At 47.3% G+C, this 9800-nt stretch overlaps 2 non-coding genes across 2 annotated transcripts; both read left to right on the top strand.

Annotated features, from left to right (window-relative positions):
- The first annotated feature begins 960 nt into the window (after window positions 1-960).
- On the top strand, window positions 961-1033 carry TRNAG-CCC (transfer RNA glycine (anticodon CCC)). The gene has a single exon. It is a non-coding gene; the product is annotated as a tRNA-Gly (tRNA).
- Window positions 1034-6668: 5635 nt separating this feature from the next.
- TRNAV-CAC (transfer RNA valine (anticodon CAC)) lies at window positions 6669-6741 on the top strand. Its single transcript has one exon. It is a non-coding gene; the product is annotated as a tRNA-Val (tRNA).
- Window positions 6742-9800: the final 3059 nt, after the last annotated feature.

Genomic DNA, 9800 nt, shown 5'->3' with positions numbered 1-9800 from the left:
GCCACACAAATTTGTTCCTTCCAGTGCGATTGGGAGGACTGGGTTTGATTCATTTGTTCGTGAGACAAATTGTCTCTAGGTTCGCATATTATCGCAATCAAAGAAATCCTTTTTTAAGAAGTGTACTGCAAGAGAGATTGGCGAACGCATTGCGAGATGTCATTTTGTCATCATGCGCCCATATGCAACGCAATGTCCGCGGATACATGCATGAAATTGTTGCAGCTGTCCAGTTTTTAAAAGTAAGATTTTCAATGGAATATGTCAGCGAGGTCAAGAGAAAACACCTCTAAAAAAACCTAATTGATGTGATGATGCCTGTTCCCTTGTATCGAAGGATGCACAATCCTGGGCCAGGCAGCAATGTGTTAAAAAGGGTTAAAAGAATGACTATCCCATCATCCGTCAAAACTTTTTTTTTTCATGCTCCATAGTGGCACACTTTCTACAATACCATGGCTAAAGGAAAAAGGGTTGTTGGTACCATGGTCGGTAGACTGTGTAATATGCAAAAGGCCTGAAACAATCGAGCACATGTTTCTCGATGGTTGCGATGCCCTATTCCTATGGGACATCTTGCAAAGAACCCTGAAAAAGGACCTGCTGCTTACACCCTACGGCATTCGATTTCTTCCGGTTGAAAGCGAAGGTGTGCCGTACGATATGCTAATGATTCTAGTAATACACAGTGTTTTGAAAACCAGAATGTCAGTGCGTAATGCGGACGTCAACGCGAGGTCAGCCCTGGACAACTTCAGCGAAAGCATCGCATATTTACGAGATGTGTAAAACCAGAAGGAAAAAAAATCCATATTTGTGTGTTTATCTGGATGAACTGCTGACCGTAAAGCATTTTTCAACCCACTTATGCTAGCCCGACACAAGCTAGCATTTTTAATGTGATGCTATGATGTTGTTTTTCCACTGTATGGTGCCAAGTTGGCTATAAAGAAAAAAAAAGTTCCCGTGGTGTAGTGGTTATCACGTGCGCTTCCCAAGCGTAAGGTCCGCGGTTCGACCCCGGGCGGGAACATTGTACTCTCGTTTTTTCTATTGCAATCGCATACACACAGACCAAAAGGGGGAGCAAAATCACCCGCAGCGTGCTCGGTTCCCGTGGTGTGATTCCACTTCCGGCCATCGTTGTGTTCGGGCGTGGGTAACATGGGCTCCCACGGAGCGGATTCAGCGGCCCTTTCAAGCCGCGGAAACAGGTATTTTGCTTCGGTCGACCAGGATTACCAAGTTGTATTGCCTCAACTGCCAACAGCTCAGGTTGTTACGGATAATATTTTTCTTCATCCGGATTTCCGTGCGTGCCCATACCGAGTGGAAGATTTTCGCGATGCCTTGGAAAATCTTGGAGCACTTCCCGACGTTACCGCTTTGGGGGCGTACAGGATGAATCACGTTTGGGCCGTGACATTCAAGAGCGCTGAAGCAACGAAGAAAATGTTGTCAAAAGGGGAATTCCGAGTGAAGAGTCGCCGGTGCTTGGTAGTTAACGCCAACGACCAAGGCTTACGAATGAAACTGCACTGGCGTCTTTACGGGGTCAGCGATGATGATGTGCGTGCGGCCTTGGCTCTGTATGGAAAAGTTACGGAAGTAACGAAGGAAAAATGGTGCGTACGTGGTATCACAGAAAGAGCATCGACAACCCGCCTACTGGCCACGAAACTGGGAGCCGGAGTCACTATCGATGACCTACTCCACCAGTTGCGTGTAGGAAGCGAACTCGCCCTAGTTCTTGTGCCGAACCGAGCACCATTATGACTCCGTTGCAACACCACTGGCCACATTCGACGTGACTGCTGTGTGCCTCGCTGTTCCCAGTGTAGGCGCTTCGGCCACACGGACCTAGACTGCGTGACCACATATGCGAGCATCACCGGAAAAACAACGAAGGACGTGGATGCAGAGCTCATAATGGATGAAGCAGACGCCGAAGAAGCCGCTGGTGGGCGAAAGCAGGCCGACACAAAGAGTGCCAATAAATAATTTGCCCCTACTGACACGTGGAAAGGTGTTTTCGCTGATAACACCACAACCGAGACAAACGGAGTCCCTGTGACGGGGGAAACACAAGAGGCGGACAAAATCAAACCCGTAGAAGCAGCGTTGGGTGAGGAAGCAGAAGCCGACGAGCAGCCCATGAAACTTGAGCCTGGCAATTCTACCAAGAGACCGCGTGACGATGCAGGCAACGAAATGGGCAAGCCCAGTGCAACCAGCGGAGAAGAACCGGCCGCGAAGACAGTCGTGAAGATCAGCCTTCAATTGCGCAGATGACCCAGCTTCAAACCGAAACCCAGCCTCCCTCCTTAAGGGAAAACTGAGTGAAATAAGCCCTCGTAAAACGAGGGTCAAGGCATCGAGCAGCTATTCCACCACTTACGAACACCGAGCACCTACCATGGCGTCAAGTCACCTAGCAACAGAGCTACAGCGGCATCGCTTCATGAACTGCTGGCTGGACGCGACGTTGCCCGCCGCCGGAAAGAATCGACCGTGTGGCAACATAAAAGATCGAGGTAAACTCCAGTGGTCAACCTGTTTCAGATTAACCATGACACTTATCCTTAAGAAGCCCCTTCGTCTAGGCACTTTAACCGTTCGCGGTTTGGCGAGCAGGAGACGCCAGTACCAATTAAGCCGGCTTTTTCAAGAAAATCATTTAGACATTGTCGCCGTGCAAGAGACCAAAGTGGAAGGCAGGGAACAGACGGACTGCACGGCGCAACCATTTAGAGCAACGTATAACGTCTGCGTGTGTCATGCGGTTGGAACTTCTGGAGGCTGCGCACTCTTTATTCGTAACAGTGCTGGTATTGCAGAGGAACAAGTTATTATATGTTGAACTGGCCGATTTGTCAAACTTGATTGTTCTTTTTCTGGCTTTAAGTGGCGCATTTTGTGCGTGCATGCTCCAAATTATGAATGTGCACGTAGAATTTTTTTTCAGCAGCTAAAAGAATACCTGAAGTGCGAGTGATACCTTATATTGATGGGGTATTTCAACTGTGCGCGCAGAGCACAAGACCGAGCTAAACAATTGAAACGAAGAGATACGAGCGCACAGTTTTTAAACATACTTGTGAATGATTATGAATTGGAAGATGTCGGTACTCTGTTATCGACAGGCAAAGCTTCCGTTCATACGCACTATCAAGGTGAAAGTGATGCGCGATTAGACCGAGCTTATATTGCAATGCAGCTCATGCCATTGAGTCAAAGTTACGAGATTAAACATGTATCCTGTTTTGATAATATTCTAGTGACGTTTGGATTTAGGGCAAAAACGAAAAGAAACGAAATTTAATTGGGATCGTTGGAAGTTTAATACCAAACTGCTCGATGATGAAAGCTTTATCAGAGATATAAGTGAAATGAATAATTCCTCTATGACAGCGCAAAGTAATCACTGTAGTGAAACATCGGAAACTCTAAAAACTGATGTTAGGTAAAAGCGATAGGAAAAGCAACTGCGCTGCGCCGCAAGGAAAAAAAAGAAGAAGAATTAACTAGCGAACTAGAATTTCTTATGTCTACAGAATGTCAGAACGCTGGATCTTGCATGAAGCAGATAAAGGAAACACAAAGTAAGCTCGAACTTATCGACCAAGTACGATACAAGGGAGGCACCGTACTAGTGCGAGCGGAACGATTGTGGAATGGGGAAACGCCTACTAAACGGGCGCTAAGTGACAAAAAGAGATACGCGACAATAAATGAAATACAAGCAATAATATATCAAAACGAGGAAACGTCCGAACCCACAATGATAGAGCGAGCATTCGTAGATTCTCATCGTGAACTGCTTTGGAACAAGAAAAAATATTAGAAGGGTTTGAGCGAGATTTTCTTCATCTTATACCACGTCTAGAAGATGACATTAAAGCAAGCCTGGAATTTCCAATCACATTGCGAGAAATTGAAGACGCCATAGATGAACTTGGTGCAGAAAAGGCTCCCGGGCCTGATGGTTTAGGTGCGCCCTTTTACAAGGCTTTCAAATGTCAGCTCAGCCAATTATTGCATAATGTCTTCAAGAAATGCATGCAACACAGCGAATGCCGCCATCGTTCTGAACCGCTCATACAGTGCTAGTCCCTAAGTGCGAGGATCCGGTTAAACGGTTGTCAGTAAAGTCTTATCGACCAATAAGCCTCACGAACTGTGATTACAAAATATTCACGAAAGTGTTAGCAAAGAGACTTCAAAGTGTTGTAACGCGACTAGTGGGCCCGCATCAAACATGTGGAATCAAGGACAGAACAATTTCCACCAATACACATGTAGCTCGCAGTGTTCTTGAGTGCTGTGATGCTCTCTCATGTCGGGTTGCAGTGTTGCAACTAGATTTGGAGAAAGCGTTTCACAATGTGTCACATGAAGTACTATTTTCAATAATACAATATGTTAATGTCGGTGGTCTAATATTAGACGGAGTGAAAATGGCTTACTCAGAGTGCAGCGCACGCATCATTATAAACAAGAAGTGAAGTGAACCAATCCAGCTTCTCTCCAGTGTGAGGCAGGGATGTGCAATTTCATCATTACATTTTGATATTTACTTAGAACCTTTCTGCTTGAGTTTAATTATTAGTCATAGTGTACGCGGTTTTATGCTTGAAACGACGGAAGTCAAGGTCATCGCATAAGCTGATGACATTACTGTCTTTTGCAAATATGCCGAAAGCATCAAAGAGGTGGTTAGGTTGACTGGCGAGTTTTGCAAGGAATCTGGCTGCAAGATCAATTGGGAGAATACCGTAGGTTGCTGGCATAGAGAGTGGAGCGAGAAGCATGAATCATTTGCTTGCATGCAATGGACAGCAATGCTAACAATGTACTTAGGTGTCCCATTACAATGTTATGAAGACACCGAACTGTATTGGAACGAGTAAACAGAACGCTTGAAAGAGAAGACGCAGCGATGGCAAGGTCGAGATTTGTCAATGTTTGCCCGTGCAACTACTTACAATCTATTATTAGTTGCGAAGTTGTGGTATGTTATGCAAGAATTGTTCATGTCGCGTACTAACCTACAAAAAATTAATAGAGTATTTGCAGTGTTTATTTGGGGAGGAAGTTGGGAACGAACGACTCGAACTAATCTGTTTTTGTCCGTCAGAAAAGGTGGCCTTGGTCTGTCGCACCTATCAGACAGATTGTGTCGCGTTTTATATTTTTAAGAGATCAGTGTGATCCATTTCTGCGTACAGTTATGCAAGTTTGTTTACACAATGCACTACCTGAATTCATCGTCTCTGAAAATAAGACTGCGATGCACCGTATAAAAGGTTATTGGCGCGAGGTTGTAGTAGCCTTTCGCATGCTTAAAGTAAGGTTTTCCATAGAATACTTGAGTACGGTAAAAAAGAAAGAGCTCTACAAGGATTTACTGGACGTTATGTTACCTCTGCCTGTGTGCAGAAGCATATACACTGGAGGCTGTGGACAAGAGGTCTTAAAACGGGTTAAAGGAATGCCGATACGACCGCTTGCAAAATCCTTTTTCTTCAAGCTCCATACAAACCCTCTACCTGTAAAAACGTGGCTACAAGATAAAGGAATGATTGTACCGTGGACAGTCAACTGCATACTATGCCAAAAACCAGAGACGATAGAACATGTATTTATTGAATGCTGGGATCCCATTTTTCACTGGGACATCCTTCAGCGAACTATCAAAAAGGACTTACCTATTACACCACATAGAATCCGGTATTTACCAGTTGAGAATCACGTCATTGAAGAATGATAGTATTCGTTTTCTTGCTCTGCAATATGCATTGGCTAATGTAGTATAACATTCCCTACTACATGATAATGGTACTCAGCCTCCATAGTATATGGAAAACCCGAATGTCGCTAAGACATGCCGACACTAACGCTCGGCCGGTAAGGGAAAATTTTATTGAACATGTAGCGTATATGCGAGAACTTTACCGAGCCCAGCCAGAAACACCTGATTGGGTTACACTGTTTGATGAGTTGATCAATTTCAAAAGTTTTTGAGATCTTTCTGTTGTTTTCTGTATTATGTAAACAGGCAATACAGAAAAAGAAATCCCTGTGGTGCAGTGGTTATCACGTGCGCTTCACGCGCGCAAGGTCCCCGATTCAATCCCGGGCGAGAACATTGTACTTTTGTTTTTTCTATTGCACTCGCATACACGCGGACCAAAAGGGGGACGCAAAATCACGCCCCGCGCGCTGTGTTCCCGTGGTGAAGTGGTTTTCACGCGCCCTTCACACGCGCAAGGTCCCCCGTTCGATCCCGGGCGGGAACATTGTACTTTTTTTTCTATTGCAATATAATGCACGCAGACCAAAAGGGGGAGCAAAATCACCCGTGGCGTGCTCGCTTCCCGTGGTGTAATGGTTTTCACGCGCGCTTCACACGCGCAAGGTCTCCCGTTCGATCCCGGGCGGGAACATTGTACTTTTTTTTCTATTGCAATATAATGCACGCAGACCAAAAGGGGGAGCAAAATCACCCGTGGCGTGCTCGCTTCCCGTGGTGTAATGGTTTTCACGCGCGCTTCACACGCGCAAGGTCTCCCGTTCGATCCCGGGGGAACATTGTACTTTTGTTTTTTCTATTGCAATCGCATACACGCAGACCAAAAGGGGGGGCAAAATCTCCCGCCGCGCGCTCGGTTCCTGTAGTGTAGTGGTTATCACGTGCGCTTCACACGCGCAAGGTCCCCGGTTCGATCCGGGGCGGGAACATTGTACTTTTGTTTTTTCTATTGCAATCGCATACACGCAGACCAAAAGGGGGAGCAAAATCTCCCGCCGCGCGCTCGCTTCCCGTGGTGTATCGATTCTACTTCCGGCTACCGTTCGGTGCGGACGCATAATGCCTTGCTCCGTTGGGGCGGTGTTTGCGGCTCAGACGAGCCGCGGTAACAGGAATGCTGCTATGGATTGCCAGGAATACTAAGTTATTTTTCCGCCTCTGCCTACAGGACCATGCATGGCCAACACGCTCTTTCTTCACGGAGACGTAAAGGCAAGGCCCTACAGAGTCGAAGATTTTGGAGACACGCTGGTTCGTCTGGGTCGGCTTCCCGAGGTTGACGCCTTGGGGGCTTTCCAGATGAACCACGTGTGGGCGGTCACTTTCAGAAGCCATGATGCTATGAAGAAAATGCTGGCCCTTGGAGACATTACGGTTACGAAGCGTCGCTGCCTGGTGGTTAACGCAGCCAGCCAGGATGTGCGTTTTAAGCTCTACTGGCTCCTTCACAACGTGCAAGATGAGGACGTCCGCGCCGCGCTCGCGCCTTTTGGGAAGGTTACGGAGGTCTTTAAGGAACGCTGGCGCGTGCAAGGCATCACCGATAAAGGTTCGTCAACCCGCATCGTATCGATGAAGCTGAAAAACGGAATTATCATAGACGACCTCCCGCATCAACTCCGGGTCGCCGGCATCATGACATTGCTGGTTGCGCCTAGGCGTGCCCCGCTCTGCCTGAGGTGTAACCACACAGGTTATATCAGGTGAGAGTGTCGCGTACCGCGCTGTGCTTTGTGTCGACGCTTCGGGCACGACGAAAGCTCGTGCGTGTGTACGTGCGCGAATGTGGCGGGACCATCCAAATGTGATGAAGTCATCCAGGGGCACACAATGGACGCATTCGATGCTGAAGAGACGGCTGGAAAACGTGGCGTCCTGATCCAAAAGAAGGCATCCGTGAACCAGCGAAGAAAGCGGACACCAAAGAATAAGAGGAGAAGCCCGCTCGAGCTAAATAATAAGAGCACCACGCGGAAAATGACAAGAACAAGACAAGCAACGAGCCTGCGGAATCGCTCGAACACTCTCCGAGTCCTATGGACACGACAGAGCCCCTTAAAGGAGCGGTCCCGGTAAAACGTCCACTCGAAGCTAACGAGAAAAAGGACGAAGGATCAAATGGATCAAGCCACGAGGAACCGCTTGCGAAAACACCGAGTGGCCGTCGGTCGAGCTTCAAGCCGACGCCTATTATCCCAACTGGCAGGAAAGGGCCAGTGTGGGGACCGACGTGAGCCCCCAGCAAGTTCGCAGTATGTGTGAGTACTGAGGTGGGGGAGGGGAGGATGTAAAGACTGACGTCGCATTCGAACGAAGTCAGTGTCAGTAATCTGTTTAAGAAGGACTTTAGTCACACGCGACTCCTCACATTACCATGAAAATACTTCTAGACACATCCTTACGATTTGGTACAATTATTAATTCGAGGCCTTGCAGGAAGGCGCAAGCAATATCAGCTTTGTCGCCTGCTCATGAAAAAGAATCTTGACGTAATCGGTGCACAAGAAGCAAACGTCGATAGTGAAGAAGGGACGGATCAAATGTTGCATTCATTTGGGTCACGTTTTTACGTGTGTGTTTCGCACGCATGCGGTACTTCAGGTGGTTGTGCGCTTTTTCTGAGAAGCGCTATAGGCCGCTCAGTAGAAACTGTGTTCGCAGACGATAGTGGCCGGCTTATTGTTTGGGATTTATGTTTCTCTGATATTAAGTGGCGCGTCATTTGCTTGTATGCGCCTAACAAGGTGAACGACCGAAAGAATTTCTTTGAAAGTGTTGAAAACCATTTGCAGTGTGACCGAATTGTTGTGATGGGTGATTTCGATTGCGTCTGTAATGTAAAAGACAGAGCTGGAAGCCCACCTATTCATGATGCAAGAATGCAGTCTTTGAACGTAGCGATAGAAAAATACAATTTGGAGGATGTTGGGGAAGTGATATCCAATGCAGAGACGCCACCATTCACCCGCTATCAGCGAAATAGTCATGCCAGGTTAGATCGCGCCTACGTTTCAGCGGATCTAATACCATTTTGTTTTCTATATGAAGTGAATCATGTTTCCTTTACCGATCACGGCTTAGTCAACTTTGTAGTTGGTCCGAAAAAGCCAACCGGTTTTAACTGGGAGTTGTGGAAATTTACCTTAACTCTTAGAAAATGAATTATTTTTGATGGATGTTAATGATAGCCTTCACGGATGATTCGAGACAGAACGCAAAAGTTATGCAGAAGCGTGGAAGAATTTCAAACAAGTCGTTAAAATGTTAGCCATAGAGAGGTCTGGTGCCTTGCGCCGAGAGGAAAAGAAAAAAGAATTAGAAATGTAAAATAATCTAAATTTTATGCGAAGCATATTACTAGAGCTCAACCCAGCTCCACAGGCGCGGCGGTGTCGCCTTCAATACCACGTGACACCGTGACTTCACGACAGAGGAGAAACGGGGCTCCAACTCGCGCCATCGCTCGCGGCGCCGCGGCGGTATATAATCAGCTGCGCTTGCCTCTGATAGACACTCACGAGGTGAGATGCCTCCTGGAGACAGAGCTGCTCGTTGGAATGAGAAGCGAAGGTTGCGGCGTGCTACAGAGCCTGTTTCTAGGTGGCTTTGCTACGGCGCAGTGACTACGCGCCCCGCATCGGACGCGGTGAGCGTCGAGCAACGCAGCGTTCGGCGCGACAACGAAATGTGCGCCTGAGCAAGCGCCGCACGCCTGAGCCGACGACACCGGCTTTTCTGCGACACGCGCTCCTTAACGCTGTCGCGTTAAAATAAAGGCTAGTATGCTTCACATCCTGGGCTTAACCTTAGCTAAGCCACAGCCAGTTTTTAATTAAGTGTTGAGAATATCAGTCCCGGAAAGTATACGAAGGAAATAAAAGAAATTAAATCCCAGTTAGAGCTAGTCGAAGCTGAAAGATAGAAAGGGGGGTCGTATGCGCACGCGCAGAAAAGTTATGGTGTGGAGGACAGCCGACAAAGCGCTCAC

The sequence above is a fragment of the Dermacentor albipictus genome, unplaced genomic scaffold (genome assembly GCF_038994185.2).
Source record: "Dermacentor albipictus isolate Rhodes 1998 colony unplaced genomic scaffold, USDA_Dalb.pri_finalv2 scaffold_28, whole genome shotgun sequence".
NCBI lineage: Eukaryota > Metazoa > Arthropoda > Arachnida > Ixodida > Ixodidae > Dermacentor > Dermacentor albipictus.
Note: the sequence above shows the minus strand (reverse complement) of the source record. Positions and strands in the feature narration are given on the sequence as shown.